The sequence below is a fragment of the Corvus kubaryi genome, unplaced genomic scaffold, assembly GCF_017639235.1.
Source record: "Corvus kubaryi isolate FWS band 111438036 unplaced genomic scaffold, C.kubaryi_AGA036_p1.0 66, whole genome shotgun sequence".
NCBI lineage: Eukaryota > Metazoa > Chordata > Aves > Passeriformes > Corvidae > Corvus > Corvus kubaryi.
This window is the reverse complement of record NW_024582054.1, coordinates 25,427,169-25,444,570: the sequence shown is the minus strand read 5'-3', so window position 1 is coordinate 25,444,570 and position 17,402 is coordinate 25,427,169. Positions and strand designations below refer to the sequence as shown.

The window sequence follows — 17,402 nt, the reverse complement described above, 5'->3', positions numbered from 1 at the left end:
GTGACATGTTATTTTTGGAAGACAGATATGTATTTCTGAGGGGAAAAAAACACTTACAAGGTTTAAACAAAGGGCCAAATTTTCTGTATACTTGTATATCCCATGTTTCCCAAAAAAGATGATATAATAGCTGTGTGTCCTTGTACTGTCAAGTGCAATGTCTGGCTACTATGAAGCAGAATATTTATTTTGAGGCATTAAAGGATTAAATATGTATTATCAGGCCAAATCAGACAGTCCTGTTTTAAAAAGACACTTGAAAAAATCAATTGCTAACAGTATGAAGAAAATGATTTAAAGAATGACAATGAAAATATGTAATAAAGTAGACAGACATACATCATTGATGGGCTGTGTAAGTAAAATCAATGGCTTCTCTACCAGGAAGTTTCATCAGTTTAGGAGGTGGATGGATAAAACCAGGTATATATATGGTATATATATTTTTTTTTTTTTTTTTTTACTTAGTCATGTTACTTCAGCATTAGGAGGAGCAATATCAGTGCAGCTCTGGCTTACTTGCATCATGAGGAATGTTGCTCCAGAATGTTGCCATCCCTGGGTCCTCTTTAACTTGCTTTATTTTTTTAATTCATAGAAGGTATTATGGCCTGTGTGTGTTATACGTGTGTTCCTTTGATCCATAGAGTATCTGAATCTGTTACAGGTTGTAGGTGGCAAGTTTGGATCAAAACCTTTGATTTAAGAGCACTGCCTTGGTTGTAGGAATCCTTGGAGCAGTTTCTCTTATCAACAAATGTTGTGAACATTCCACAAATACTAAGGAACTTTTGAGTTGTAGACTAAAGATCTGAATTTTTCCACTGTTCATTTTTCAGTGGGGTAAAATTAGATAATTTTCCTGAGTAATGGCAAACCCCAACTTTCACTTGAATTTAAAGGGCAGAAATTCCTTCTGACACAGAATACTTAGAAATATGCAAAATCTTTCTTGAACAGCTCTAAAGCTGGTACTTTGGATCAGATGAATTCTAAAACATCACAAGTTGGAGAAATCTAAAAAAAAAAAAAAAAGAAAGAAATTTTTGGGACTACTAAAGACTCTAGATCCTAAAAGCTAAAGCTATGAGAAAGGAAAAACATCACAGTAGCAAAGAATAGGAACAAAGGGCTACTTAATAAAGTAAGACGTAATGAATGAGTTTCCACTGATTTATGTCCACTAGAAGGGCTGTGCTTGACACACCTTAGACAACAGCGTTTGCCATAGAAGTATTTTTGTGCATGGTTGTGTACACAGTACAATAAATACTCGGTCATTACGACTAGAGCTAAGAGCAGAGTTCAGGGCCATGGGTGATAGGAGAATAGCGTGAGGGCAGGAGTGTTTGTGGACACCACCAAGTACTTTCAATAACCAAGCCCACAAACCCGTATCCTTAGCAGTTGCTGTCAGGTAATGCTGAGCTATTGGGAGTAAATGCTTGAAATGAATTTCTTGCTGCCATCTTGTGTCTAAAGGCTAAATGGCAAGGAAATTTCTGGAGTTCCAAGTACTGATTTTACATCCAACATCAGATTGTTCTTATTTCTCTTGACACCAAAACATAGACAGAAGCTTGTCCTAATATGAAAGTTTTCAAACTTTGCCCTTAGGAAGAATGGGAAAGTGCAATTTAGTTTGTGCAAGAGATTCTGTGAAGTTTTGGTGAGAAATACTTAGTAGAGTGGCAGCTCAGAGGTTAAAATTTGCTTTCCCCAAGAGTATTCCCAGCAGAATATGAAGTGCCAGAAGAAATGATTAATAATATTACTTCCATGATGGACAGGGTGGAGCCTGTTTGCAATACTGGTCTCCCTATTAATTTTCTTCATGACCCCATACATGGTACACCTTCTAGCAGTGGTGTGCTGTGCTCTGGAAAGACCCCAAAGAGCTGTTAACCTGTTATATATAAAATCGAATAGAGCAACTTTGTAGCCTACAATAGGGTGCTTTTCTAGAGTACCCACAAAACTTCGATGAAGGTGACATTACCTATTACATAATTTTTTATTAATTCCTCTCACGGTTCTTTCTTCATTCCAGCTATTCTTGCTCATGAACCTTTGCTTCCCTGTGTTCCCTTTCTTATATCCTGCGAGTCCCAGCCAAACTTTAACTCTTTCCCTTCTCAGCTGAGCTGGAGCTTTTGGCTGATGTGAAGAGCTGTTACTCTGTGCTTCTTTACAGGGAAGCAGTGCCATTTCCGTTCGTTTGGTAGAAGGCCAGCAGTGAGAGACAAGCAGAAGCTGACTGTGTCTGTGGCAGTTTTGGAGGTAGGAGTGCTTGTAGTAACTGTTGACTGTGATGATGATGATGAACCCACCCCATACAGCTGCTCACTGCAACAGCTTTATTGCAAACATCTGAGGAGACTGTGACCATATTTACCATGTAATGAATGAAGACAGTGGTAGCAAGAAATTATCGAAGACAATGCAAAATGAGTGCACCTGAGTCAGTGGGTTGGTGGGAAGACATTTCCAAAGCAGAGGAAAAGGATGATCTTGCATTGAGAACAAACACCCTCTGTATTCCTTGGTCCATGCTAAACTCATCCAGTTCTTTAGCAAATGCTTAAGTTTCTTTCCAAGCTGTACCCAACCCATCATGAGTTTGTTTTCCAACAATGTATGACCATGCTTTTTTGGGTAATTTTTTGAAGATCCATATTTACCAGGCTGTCTGCACACCCAAGCATCCTCAGTCCTTATCCAATAGAATTAGTGCAGCATAAGAAATTGGTCCACCTCTTTCTATTCCCTGTCAAACAAGTAAACATCTTGGGGTTTCTTGGCGTAAAAAAAGTTTGATGATATTAAAAGTAAAGACAGTCAATGAAACGTAAAGGTTTTGCCTTAAATCAGTGATGACTGAGGTCTGTTGACTTTAATGAATTTCTGTCTGCATAGATGAGAGAGGGAGTTATGTAAGTGCAGAAAATATCTCTTCATTCTGTAGGCTCTGGAAATACTGTTGGCATAAACCACTGGAACAAACTACCCAGACGAGAAGTGAATTCTTTCTCTCTTGACATTTCTAAATAAGACTAAATGCCTTTATGGAAGATATAGCTTGTTCAAACAGAAATTATATGGCTCAGTGCAAAAGTACCTGGATGAAACTCTGTGGCCTCTGTTATACAATCAGATGTCTTTTTGGATCTCAGATCCAGTGATCTTCAAGTTTTCTCTGTCTTACTTTTTGCAGTCTCATGTTGCTGGTTATATTTGTTGCTTTTTAACTAAGACTGTAGACTTTTGGGGAACAAAAAGCCTTTCTGGGAAATTGCCTACAGAAGGACTGTAGAGAATCTAGTAAGTGGTTGAGGTCTACTCTCCCACTGACAGTAATTTTGAATAGTTATTGACATATTGAATGACTGAAATAAAAAGTCATTCTCTAAAGAATGTGTAAGTCACTGTAACATGCTTAAGATGTGAAATATATATATAAAACATATATGAAATAGCAGGCAATGTTCCTTAGACACGGACTGTTATTAAGGTTCAGTGCTGACTTGGTTTGAGGTGGCCTTGAGGTTCTACTTCTGAAAAGCTATTATTTGAGGTTTTTTTAGTTTTATTTTTAATTTTTTAAAAGTTTGTAGCTTCAGCCATGCATTGCAGAGTCAGGCAATATTTGATTCTGAATTTATAGCTTATCCTTACAACACTGAACTTTGGATATTCACATATTTTTTGGAGTGGAAAGCTGGCACAGAAGAAAACAATCTCCTGAAAGAAGTGCCTGGGCTTGAAATCCATTCTCAAACTGGATCAGTTTAGCATTGGCAAGTGGCCATTGGTAATCAGTCTTCTGAAAAACAGTGATAGAGTGGCTCCTTTCCTTGGATTAAATAACTCAAACCAAGATTTGGGATCAGTCCTTGGTGCATAACTATCAATCTGTATATAGAGTTAGCCACATTTTTATGAGACGATATTTTGACAAATACAGTGTTGTCTGCAGATCTAAATAGAGTCTTGGGGGAAGGAAAAGGCAGAATTTACATTTCAGCTGACCTTAAGGAAAGAATATATGTCACACAGGATACAGATAACTTAAATGCTCCAGAAATGCACTTGCTGTGGATGCGCTTTCTGATGAAAGGTTGTCATGGAGTACAAACAGAGACAGCTAGATGCCGTAGAGCATGTATTCTTCACTGATATAATTTCAGCATAGTGAGGTAAACACTTTGCTAATGTAATGCTTAGATATGTCCTCTGTCATAATAGAGTACAAAATCCTAAACTGTTGTGCTGAACTGTGTGGGCTGTTATTATTACATTTTCATGTATTTCAGAAAAAAACCTCAATGACCTAAGAGGAACTTTAATATGCAAACCAACAGCTTTTTAAAAGCAGTACTTGATAAAAGCGGTTTTCATACAAACTTAAATCCATGAGAACTCACAAGGTTTTTAGTGACATTATGACTGACATAGCAATGATAATAGTTCCTGTATCATCCTTATGTATGATGTACATGTTTTGATTTCCTGATACTGTTTTTCAGAATAAAATCTGGAGCGTATTTCTTCATTTCAGAAATGAAGAAATACTCTTTGTACCACCTCCTTGAATTTCTGCAAATTTGTTCTTATTATTCACAGAAAATTTACTATAAAGAAGTACAGACTGAAAAGTTTGGGATTAACTTGTACTGACAAGGAGTGTTCTTGCTGCAGGTTCCAGCTTGATTCCAGGCCAGGCCAGTAGTGAAAGTCTTTTAGAGCTGGTAAGAAAATATCTTTTAGAGCTGGTAAGAAAATGTCAGATGTGCTGGTAAGAAATTGGACACATTGGATCATGGAACCATGATCACCCTCCAGTATCTTTTCTTATCTCCTGTTACCAGTCTGAGTTGCAAGTTACACAACTTGCAACTGTTGTCACGTGACAACATCCCAGCAGCTGGTTCCTACTCATGATGGATAACTTCTGGTATCTACGTTGTACTCAGTAAGCTGGCAATCACTCTTCCCTCTGCCAGCATCCACATGATATCCCAATTTGCAGCCTTGTTAGCAGTCTCATTTATAGTCCATGCACAAGCAGAATCTCAATCATTTGCTTCTGTATTTCCACTCACCTGGACTCCTTTAATTTCTTTAAGTTTTCCTCTTTTCCTTCTTGGATAAGATATAGCGTTGTGTTACTGTGCTGATTTCTTTGACGTGCCCAAGGCAGGCAGGAGCGAGAAAGCCCTTGAAGGTTACCCAGCCTGCTAGGAGAGGATGGACCAATCCATCTTTAGTGTTGGGAGCTGCTTTGGAATTTGACGTTCTCGCCCAGTCAAGCCTCTTGCAAGGGTAAATCTCCCCATCTTGCCTGTCTACAATTTCTTCTCTCTCTTCCATTACCTTACATGTGCAGATGGCTCTGTCTGGGGTATGTATGTGCATTAGTGCCACATTTATTAATAAGTATGTAGTGTTGTATTTAAGGAATGCATAAGGATCACTTGTATGTCTGTCCTTCCACAGTGGTGCAGAAAGGCCTATGTTGTTCTTCAGATAATGGACCTTACACAACTTGCAAAACAATTTTTTAACAGAATTGTTTCTCAAATATAATTTTGAAGACCTTGTCTCCTAATGGGTTAGATTTGCTTTGAGACTTCTCCTTAAAGAGAAATCCTTTGTTTTGTCAGTGTGACAGACCCATTTAATAATACGTGTCACTGGAAATAAAAATCATGTCTTTTACTGGTGTTTCTACACATTGAACTGTGGAGGGAGGTGAAGTCAGACATTGAATATGCAAGGCAACAATTGACAAAGTGATATACAGCATTTACTTGGTGTCCAGCCAGGGATTTGCAATGCTTTTAAAATGGTAAAGTACATAGCAAATATTTGATGTGCCAAACCACAGAAGATGGTGATGCTTACGGAGTGGAAGAGACTCTGTAAGTAGTCCCTGTAGTGTATTTACTATACTGTACATTTTGCACATGCTATTTATTATACTGCTTGTTTGTAGTCTTTTTCCACCCAAGTATATTATCATGAACAGAGACCCATTGGGAGAGTTTTACTTATTGTGCAATGGGAATTGTGCTTCTTGCTGTCTCCTTCTTCCACAAAATCATTTTCGGTAATGGGCAATGCCGAAGCTTTTTATTACCACATAGAAGAGTGTTCTGGAAGCAAAATTAGATGTAACAATATCAAAAAATCCCAAACAGCCCAAACAGAAAACCAAGAGTAACACCCCAAACACAAACAGAATTGCGGTCTTCAGGGAAAGGGAAAAACATCAGGAAAAGCTGATGTTTTAAACATCTCCTATTCTCCATTAATTTGCTTCCTTATTTCTCCATTAATTTTTCCTTCCCCATCCCATCCCATTCCATTCCCACATTTCCTTTATATTGACTTTTCTCATCCTGACATGTCTGTAGTTCAGTCTTCTGCTGCAATGAAGATGTGATCTGGCTAGTTGTGAACTCACCAACTCACTTGCCATGAGCAATGCAACTGCCAGAACCCAGCTTATGCTGAACACCCTGAAGGAGGGAATACAACTGCTGTGCTTCTACTAATGTCTAAACTGGATGCTACATCCCAATGGTGTAAAAACATCTGAAGGCTTCCAGGGGGACTACCAGTGTGCTTTGTTGTCCAAATTTGTCAGATCCTTGGGACAAGAGGTGACTTGGCATTTGTTTTGTCTGTGGCCAGACACCCGGAGCAGGGCTGAGTGCTTGCCATATAAATCTGATCCTCCATTTAAAAATGCTGTGAGAAATCCTGAATTTTGCTTTTTTTTTTTTCTATAGCTTATCCTGAATGATCCTTTGGATTCTGTTCTGTTTTCACTTGTGCTGGTAGACCTAAGAAAATCAGTTGAATTTTATTACAGGGGAGCCGATATGTTTTTAATGTTACCCTCAAAACCAATTAAAACAAAAAAATAAGTTTGTCTGGTGTTGCCTGATTTGAATTATTACAGAAATATCTAAGGTCTACATGTGGGTTAGTTTTGAGTACAAAAAAAGCCTACATGACTGAGACTTCTGTTCTTCAAGTTCTTGGGCAACTACTTACCTTTAAGCTTGTAAGTGTCCCATTTGAAGGTGGAGCTCTTGCTTGATGTTAAACACATGTGTAGGAACTTGTCAGGCTGAAGTCTGAAACTTCCTTCTTATCTACGGTTTACTCTGTTTGTGAGGGAAATTTAAGCAATGCACCTTTATTCTGTTTACATCAGCTGTGGATCCATTTCCCTGTGTTTGTGGAAATCCATGTTTGGCATTTTCAGAGATGCCTGAGCCAAGTTCAAACCTCCGTGTTTGGATATAGGGTGATGGTCGACACATGTCTTGTCAGTTCCACAGTTTTGGTTTTTTTTAAATGAATTTGATTATGCACTGGGCTTATATAATGAAAACAAAACTTTCATTACTCTAGTTTGGGAGGGACTGTGGTTGAAGATGGGAAAGAGAAAAGGATCATGAGGAGAGAGGCAGGGAAGGTTGAAGGAAGACAAACAACCAATGGTGCTACAGCCAGTGAGGGCAAAAAGTCTGGATAGAAGCAGCATTTCAAAGATTGTTTAAGGGCTGAGTCCCTCCAGCTCCTTTGGAGCATCAGACTGGTGTTGCAGATTGTTTCTGAGTCTGGGCTGCAGTTACCTTTCTGCCTGTGTATGAGGCACCCAAGCAAGAGGCTTTGGAAGCCTGAGAATCCTAGAGTCGTACCTTTTAAAGGCTCCTTTCCTCTCATCCTTGCAACTTCCCAGTGGTCAGAAGAGGATACCTGGTCCCTGCTGTAGCTGGGCTCCTCTGTTTTTCAGGGAGAGGAAACAAAGGAGCTAGAAGGATCAAATTGAATGGAAAATAGTAGTACCTTCAAGACTGCATTTTAGATTAAATTAAAATTATTTCATTTTGATACTAAGATTTTTATAAATTTTATGGCACCATGGGACCTTATCAGTGGACAACCAGGGGTGAACAAAGCCTGTACACATTTATTTATCTTTGCTAAAGATTTGCTAAAGAACTGAAACTCTGAGTAATTACAATGCCTGGATCTTAGCCAGACAGTCTTGGACAGAGTAGCTGACCAGTCACATCTGTTCTGTGCCTTCTCCACAGGACCTCTTCTCAGGTTAGGAGCAGTAACGAACTTAAACCAAAATGGATTATTTATGGTGATATGCAAAGCATGAAAGGAAAGTAGCTTGAAGTTTTCCTGAGCCTGGAAAGACAGAGAAACTAAACTGTAGGTAAAGTCTCTCCCTCTGAAGATGAAGGGCAAGATTCTCAATTGATGTACATCTCTGCAATTTGGCATCAGTGAAGCTATGTTGATTTACACCAGCTGAAAAATCTGGAAGGGAACAATGCACTTTTTGTTTAATTTTTATGTGATCATCAGACAATCCGTCACATTCAGTTGAAGAGGAATAACATTTGGTAGATGTTTAGTCTTGATTTTTTTTTCCTGAAATGGGAAGTGAATTAAATGAAGTGAAGACAGAATAAGGTACTTTTATTATTTGAGCTAGCCGAACAGTCTGAAAAATATTAAATTAAAAAAAAAGTCAAATAAAGTATTTGACATCACAGTGAAATACAGTTAAATGCATTATTTCTTATAAGAATTGTTAATAGGAATTTAGAGAAGTCAGTTGTGCTGGACATGACTAGATTTACAATGAGTTGGCTGAGTGAAACTGTCTGGCTAATCCATCTCTTTCACAGCATATGTTATGTAGCCCTTGCCTGTTGTACCTTTATCATCCACTGACATCCCTCAGTGCTGAATGTCATCAGAGGACCCAAGGTGCAAGGATTATCAGTTCTGTTTTAGGGACTGGAATGAAATTTGGACGGGTGTCGGTCTCTACCCGCTGAGCTCATTTTGCTGTAGTGGTGGAAATCATGTGCCTGTATTGCTGCGTGCCCTTTACAAATGGCTTGCCCTGAAGGGAGGGTGGTACAGTGGTGGCTTTCTCAGAGGCATTGAGCCAAAGCAACAGAAATGATTTATGGACTAAAGTCCGTGCTCACCCAAAGGAACAAGTGATTGTAAGGGGCTGCTTTCTTTTTCTGCCTAAGCCTGTTGTCAAAGGTGGTGGGGATGAACAGGCAATGCCAAACTGCTCTCTGTCTCCTGTGCAGGCAATGTTAGACTGTAAACAGCGCTGAAGACCTGGCAGACTTTTTGTCCATCACTGGACATGCATCAGTTTTGGCACAGAGCAGGAAATGACTGGTGCAGCAAAAATTTTGGAGCAGGTCATCTCCCTGTTTCATGGAATTGAAACTCTGGGACTTCCCATTTGAGACTTGTTCTGCTGCTGGGGAATACATACATTAAATTACTATTATTCCAATCTGACAGTAGGTTACAGTCCAACCTGTATTACCTTTAAAAAAACAGTTTTTCAAGGATGCTGTAGTTTAATATGGGAGAAATATTCCTAATATGTTATTCTCAAGGCTACCAGCCAAGCTGTGCAAACCACCCTTGCAGTCAATGGCAAATAGTAGTGTGGGAAATGTACTTCCTCTTTCATAGGCAATTTTGCCTTTTCTAATGATGATATTGTGCATTCCAAATCAGAAAAGAATACAAATATGTGATGTTTTCAGTAAGGCATGTGTTAAAAATCCCTAAACCTGATCTGGGAAGGTCTCAGTGATTTTGGAAATACTGAAAAGGCCAGGCTTACCTCCCAGGCCGCATGACTAGGAGAAATAGCTGGAGAGTCCAGGAACAGACCACCTTGCTACTTAGCAAGGTAGGTGGGGCAGGGTAATGGTGAGCCAGCCATCAACAAGCCTTGACATCAGGGGATGCTCAGTTTGAAACAAATCTACCCTCTGTGAACATGAGGTTAACCCAGTATGAATTGTAGTGGGAGAGGAAATGCCACTGAGCACAAATCCCTTTTCTTCCAGCACAGGGAAATGATATTAGAAAAACAAGGAGATTTTCTGGAAAATTACTTCTTGAAAAAAATGGAGGAGAAATGTTCTTCTCTGGCTTCTGATGATGGGTGAGCAAAATTTGAGTGTGCAATTTATCTCACCTACACACTACACATGGAATGTGTGTTTTGTTGTGCAAATGTGGAAGGCAATTTAGTGTTATGCCCTTTACCAAGAGAGGCAGTTCAGCTGAGCTGAAAGTGGAGAGTTTCTTCATGTAGTACAGCAGCTGAAGTGAGTGAATATTATGTGGGTTTTGCTGGTACACAGTAGTACACCAAATGTTGCTCACATGGCTTTAGAGGTGTTCAGTCTGATTCGGTAGCTGCTCAACAGGTTTAGTGCCAGAGACCTATATAAGAGTATCCTGCTCTTGGACACATAGTTCCTGAAAATATAATTCCCTGTGTGTGGTTACTGCACAACCAGCATCTGACTCATTGCTTTGCAAAGCACTTTTAGTTGCTTGGGAAACATGATGATCTGCACTAGACAAACCCAGTAACTGCGGTACGCCTGTAGCAGTCTACAATCTTGGAGCTGTCAAGAAAACTTTGCTCTCTGTTAGCCACACCACAGCCACTAGGAACTTCATGTGATGACCCAAGAAGAACCCTGTATATACAGCCACTCTGAATCCATCCCCTTGATGTTCCAGCTGATGGGGACCTCTCACGGGGTGTTAGTAGCATAGTCCACATCTATTGCACAGTTTTCTTTCCATACAGCAGGGGGTAGTAAAATACTCAGAGACTACATGTGCAAGAAAAGAACATCAAACAGTAGAGCAACTGAATGGAAAACAAACAAAATGTCTATTTTTATAGTGAGCTAAATCCATATAATTTTCAATAGGGAACCTTTTGAATCCTTGTAAAACAAGTTCCTTAAGGGTTTGAATGATGCTATTTAAATGTGTAATGACTTGGCCTGTTAAAAACCCAACATATTGATTGCTGCACTTTGAGGATGAAAGTATTAAACATTTTAATCGTGCTGAGCATGTTTAGGATGCAAACAAAAGTCCTCGTTGTGAACCTGCCAATTAAAGTAGCTGCCAATAGGGAAAGGAGACATGTCTGTGGCTTTCTTTGGGTTAGCTGAGGTCATGGCTACAACTAATGCAAAGGTTCTTAAAGAAGTTTGGCATCTGAATGCATGAAAATCCCAAGCGATACTCCACACTTTCTATTAAAGATTTTGGAGCTGTTTTGGACTGACAACATTGTTTACAGAACAAGATCAAGGCTTCGCCCCCCCTCCTTATATTATTGAGGAATATATAACACTTTAAGAATGCAAAGGACAGTCTGAGATGTTAGCGCTAGGAACCCAGTTACAGGACTGCTGTTGAGCTTCAGAGTCCTGTACATGATCATGATCTAGTCCAACAGGGAGCTCATAAACCATCAAGGAAACCCAGGGGAAGCTGGTGGGAGTAGTCATGTGCTTCTAGTCAAGGAATGGTTTAGAAGTTCACTGTTTCTCTGCATAGAGTTTTGAAGTAACAATTTAATTTCTATTAAGTCATTGCCTGCATATTTCGTTAGTACCATTTAGCAGTACACAGAGTAAGATCACATTTCTCTTCCAAATAGTGCAGAAAAAAATCAAACTTCTTATTTCCTTAAGGATTTCATAGAAAGCATAACCTGTGAAGTTGGTTCCTAGTCATGTTCTTACACCAACTTAGCCTGATAAGATGTAAATCTCAACACACTTATTCCAGTGTATGTTAAGAGCAATCTGAACAACTAACACACAAGGTACACTGGCGTAGAGAGCTGTGAAAATCTGCGTCTGGCTCAGTGTTCCCTATTGCAAGAGGAAAACTACTTAAATCCATGTATGACATGGGAGATATTTATTTTACATTTCTGCAAAGGTTTTAAAATTTACATCTAAATTTTTTCTTTATTTTTGTCTCAGCTGATGTGGCTTCGTAGGAAGATTCTGAAGATATAGAAGTCCTTCTGTGAGTGTATACTGAATTTGTGTTATATAATGATTTGAATTTTATTGGTACCTATTACTAAAGATTCTGAAGTAAGTTAAAAAAACAATCAGTAAGCCAAATCGACTTTATTTTCAAGAATCTCCAGCTATCACTCACATATCCTTGCCAAATATGTCACTTCTCTTAGCAACAATTTAGATGACTTTGACAAGTATTTTTAACCTGTAAAAGAAAGCCATAGAGCTCACTTCTGAAATCTGAAGTTCTGTGCAGATACCTAAGGACTGGATTCAGTGATAAATTGCTTCCCCTCCTGACAAGACCATGGAAGCTTTTCTTGCAGAGAATGCTTAGTAATTCAGTGAAAGTGGTTTGGATGGATTTTTGTCTTTCCAGTTGAATCTGGCTTTGCTTTCTTTCTAGTATTATAAATTATTGTATGTGTAATAAAACACATGTACCTCTTGAGAAAAATGTTAATTCTACGGAGAAAGAGGCTGATTCAAAGATAACATTAGTTGTAGATGTATTTCTCTGTAATTTATCCACAGTTTAAATTATCACCTAGGTTATCTTGGAACAATGGCATCTTGGTAGCTGTGGTTTTAACATAAAATGTCCAAAATTTCACTTGCAGATTTGCCTGCAGACAATTTGTAGTGCAGTCTTTAATGCTCTTTTAGATCCCTTTAAAAACAGATATTTCTGGAATGACAGATGCTAGCAGTGGAGATAGTTCATTGGTATTAGCCAGTCAAAGTAAAAAAATGTCCAGTCTTTTGCAGCTACCTTGTCAGTGGTTTCTGTCATCCCTGTGGGTTGTATAATGCAGTGATGTGGCAACAGCTGAATCTGGTTGAATGTGTGCCAGAACCACGAATATGTTGCTGAATATAATGTACCTTTTTTCCATCTAATGAGCAAAAGCACAGATTATACACAGGGGTTCTCACATCCCACTCTATCTCTCATTCCCATCTTTGGATTGCCTACCAAGTGCTCCAAGTGCAAACTAACCTCTGAATTTGTTATACCAGATGCTGCTATCTCATTTAAACCATATCTTTGTAAGACATATTAATACTTAGCAATATCAGTTAAATAATCTCTTTACTCTTAACATTTATTTAATCAGGTGGGTAAGGCAGATCTGCAATGAAATCACATTGTTAGTTTCTTCTTCTAAGCCTTCTACAGCATCCTGTCCTCTTCAAGGCTCTCTTTGAGATGCTGAGTTTCATTATCTTTATTTATTTCTTGTTCAGTGCTAAACACTCACTGTTTTAAGGTTAGTTATAAACTTCAGACAATGTACTTATAGTAAGAATTTTACCTGACCCAGCGCCTTATTATTGTTCTGTGACTGTTTTTTGATCTTTTGAAGGAGTCCTTTTAATACCACTATGGTTTAATTCACCAATTCTTGACTTTTATTCTGGATTAATAATTTTCAAACAGTAGGTTTGGATTAAAATTCAAAATAAGTTTTCAAAAAGTCTTTTTATAATGAGATACTTGCATGCCCTTTAGGAATGAAAAAGGGAGAGGATATTTTCTGTTGTTCCAGAGGACTCCTGTGAATAGGTAACCTATAGATTAGATTTGAAATTTAAAAAAAAAGGAAAAGAAAAAAAGGAAAGGCTTCACATGACTAGCAGGAATAAGAATGTTGATGTCACTGGGAGTGAATATCTTTAATTTTTCAGTAGGAACTGAGCAAAGAGAAGGTATCAGAAAGGAAGACTGCAGCAAGTCTGATTTTTGCTGGATTTATAAGAGTTTAGAAGGAAGCTAGTGGTGTAGTCATAAGAAAATATTTTATTTTCAGTATTCCTGGACACATCTTCCATTTAAGGAAGGCTTGGGATAAGGCTGAGGAACTGGAAAAAAACATGTCAGAGAGAGTAGTATGGCGTAGGCAGGAGCATATGCTTCATATTAGGTATTCCAGTACAGATTCTTCCTCTCCCTACAGTACATGTTAATTTTAGGGCGAGGGCTGGAATCAGGTTTTCAGAAAAAAAGGTAGAAAGCCTTTTTATTCTTGCATTCTTCAAGACTGCCAGAGATAGGATGAAAGTTTGCAAAATTGGGAACAAATGCCTTACAGTTGGATTTACTATACAAATTGGTCACTTTGGATTAAAGAAAAAAAATTAGGCTTGGATTTAGGATGGCATTATGACCTAAAAGAGGGACTCTTCATCTGCCAAACTCACTGTTGGATTGATTAGAACCAACAAAGAGTAGAAAGAATGTTGTTTTCTAATGAATCTCAATGAGCCTTTCTTAATGAAATGTTCTACCATTTTGATTTCAGTTTTTTGGCTTAAAAGTAGAATTTAAGAAGAAATTGCCCATTGAGCCTAGCTTGTCACTGGGTCTGGAATGGCTTCGGTGGTAGGAATGCAGGTTAGCATCATGAAGGGCGAATGCTGTTATTCTGATACCTTATGGAATACCTTGTTCACCTGAGTGGGAAGGGTGGATGTTTGGAGAGGCTATTGGTGACTATACAGTTACTGTCTTCAATGCATTTTAGCTGCAAGAATTAGTTCACTGCCTGTATAAAAAGTAGAATTATGGTTGGGGTTTATCTCATATCCGTGAAGGAAAAGGTGTGACCTGTAAGTTTAGGATGGCAAATGATATCAAAAGCTGATGTTTCATGTTTAGAGATTGCTGCAGGGATTAGGTCTACAGTTGCTTTTCAGGTTAGGAATTTAAGTTTTGAATGTAGAAAATAACTCTTGAATAAGTCAAGGTCTTGTTGGATTCTTTACGTTCACAGGTGATAAGAATATCCATTTCTCCAAATGCCATTAATTTGTGCTAAGTTTCACTCTAGCTATTGGTTACCTTGCTATAATTATAACCTTATGATTGTGTAAGGACTTGGGAACTCAAAAGCACATTGTTTCCAAGAAGTTATTAAACTCCACAGTTCTGTAGAAGTGCTTAGAGAAGAAACTGTTAACAATGAACAGCAATATATGATATTCAACCAAGGGTTCTAGAGAAACTTGGAAGCTGGATAACTGTAAACAATTGTTTTGAAGAACCAGAGAACACAGGAATTAATATTGTATGTTGCCAGAGAGTCAATATGGATTTTTAAGGGTGGGTCATGCCTCACAAATGTAGTAACATTCTTAAGAGAAGTCAATAAGATTGTGGATAAAGGATCTATGGTTGATTTAACCTATTTGGTTATATCTTTTAAGGAATCTAAGAAGTCAGAGGATAAAAGAAAAAGACAGAAGTCAGCAATAAATGGTCAGTTTTCACAGAGGAAGGAGGTTGTCAGTGAAGTATACATGGGATTTGTCCTAGGGCCTGCAGTGTTCCCAGTATTAATAAATGGTCTAGAAATGAGAAGAAGAAATTTTTGAGGTGTCTTAGTTGGCTGACAATACTAAGTTATTCTGAATAGAATGATAGAATCATAGATTAATTTTGGTCGAAAGTGACCATTAAAGATCATTGAGTCCAAACCCCCTGCAGTGGACAGGGACATCTTCAATTAGATCAGGTTGCTCAGAGTCACATGCAACCTGACCTTGAATGGGAAAGCTGTTCCAGTGTTTCACCACCCTCACTGTAAAAATTTCTTTCTTGTATTTACTGTAAATCTACCCTCTTTAAGTTAAAAACCATTACCCTTTGTCCTAAGTCAACAAGACATACGAAAATGTTTGTCTCCATCTTTCTTCTAAGTCCTCTTTAAGTACTGAAAGACTGCAGTAAGTCTCCCCAGAGCCTTTTCTTCCACAGGCTGAAAAACTCCAAGTCTCTCAGCCTGTCTTCATAGCAGAGGTGCTTTATCCCTCTGATTGTCTTGTTGGCCTCTGGACTTGCTCCAACAGGTCCATGTCCTTTCTGTGCTGAGGACTCCACAGCTGGATGCAGTGTTCTGGGTGGGGTCTCACCAGAGCAGAGCAGAGGGACAGAATCCCCTCCCTGCCCTGCTGCCCACGGTGCTTTGGATGCAGCCCAGGATGCTGGTGGTTTCTGGGCTGTGAGTGCAGATTGCTGGGTGATGTCCAGCCTCTCATCCAGCAGCACCTCCAAGTCCTTCTTGGCAGGGCTGCTCTACCTCCGTTCATCCTCAGCCTGGATGGATACTGGGATTGCCCCAACCCAGGTGCAGCACCAGCACTTGGCCTTTTTGAGGTTTGTGTGTTTGGCACAGGCCCCCTTTTCAAGATCGCCCAGGTCCCTCTGGACGGCATTCCATCCCTCAAGCATATCAACTGTACCACATAGCTTGGTGGTGTCTGTAAATTTTCTTAGAGTGAACTCAGTCCCACTGTCTCTGTCTTTGCTGAAGATATTAAACAGTACTTTCCCCCTTACAGACCCCCGAGGGACATCGCTTGTCACTGATCTCCATTTGGATATTGAACATCCATCATATCATTGAGATGGCGACCACTACCCTCTGGATGTGACCACCCAACCAGTGCCTCATCTACCAAACGGTTCATCCATCAAATCCATTCCTCTCCAATTCACAGATCAGTATGTTTTGGGGGACCATGTCAAAGGCCTTACAGAAGTCTAAATAGATGGCACATCTGTAGCCCTTCCCTTGTCCATTGATGTGGTCACGCCATTGTAGAAGGACGCTATCATTTCCCTGTTCTCCATGTGCCTTAGCACAACTTCTAGGAGGATCTGTTCCATGAGCTTTGTAGGCACAGATATGAATACGTAACATAATTTTACAGAAAGGAGTAGGATATGTAAAGTGAAACCAGGAAGTGGCAATTTCAAAATTTTGCCTCTCATTGCATTGTTAAGCTGTCAAGATTCTTGCCACAAGATGCTGTGGACAGTAAAAACTCTCAGATGTGAAAAGTCCTTGGATGAAAAGAAGAAACCATTGAGGACTGTTAAAGATAGAGTTGCTGCATCTGGTTAGGAATTGCTCAGCCACAAATCCCTGGAGGCTGAAAAATATTCTGGGGAATTAATGCCGTATATTACACTGTTCTCACACTCTTCTCTGGGACCCATTTTGGACACCATCAGGAATGGCTGCTGGGTAAATTGGAAGCTTGATCTGATAAAATATAATAAGGGAGGGTCTTTATAAATTAATCTTGTAAAAAAAGCACCAAATATTCAGAATATCTGATTATGCATAGGTATTATTTGAATTTTCCAAATACTGCCATTATCAGTGCAAAACACTTGCTATCATTGTCATATTTCTGTATGTTTAAAAAGAGAAGACAATTGCTTTAGTAAGATTAATTTGGAACTCTGCACTCTGAGAACCTTTTTGTATCACTTTATTTGGAATCAAATAAATTGTGTATTTTTTTCCTTTTGTATAACTGTCCTCTTTTCCAAAGTCAAAACCGAAAATAGAAAATAAGTTAATTAAAAGCATAATATATATTACACATCATGAGTTGTCTTGCAACATAAATTGTACAGTTGCCAATCAAGCAAGCCCTCATCTACTAAGCACAGACTACTCA

The 17,402-nt window shown here is 38.9% G+C and overlaps 1 long non-coding RNA gene across 1 annotated transcript in view; it reads left to right on the top strand.

The window, feature by feature from the left end:
- Positions 1-17,402, top strand: part of LOC121673594 — a 272,596-nt gene that overhangs the window by 137,061 nt on the left and 118,133 nt on the right. The window contains exons 10-11 of the long non-coding RNA XR_006019254.1: positions 2,195-2,280; positions 4,699-4,748. This is a non-coding gene — a long non-coding RNA (uncharacterized LOC121673594). The remainder of the gene's footprint in view (positions 1-2,194; positions 2,281-4,698; positions 4,749-17,402) is intronic.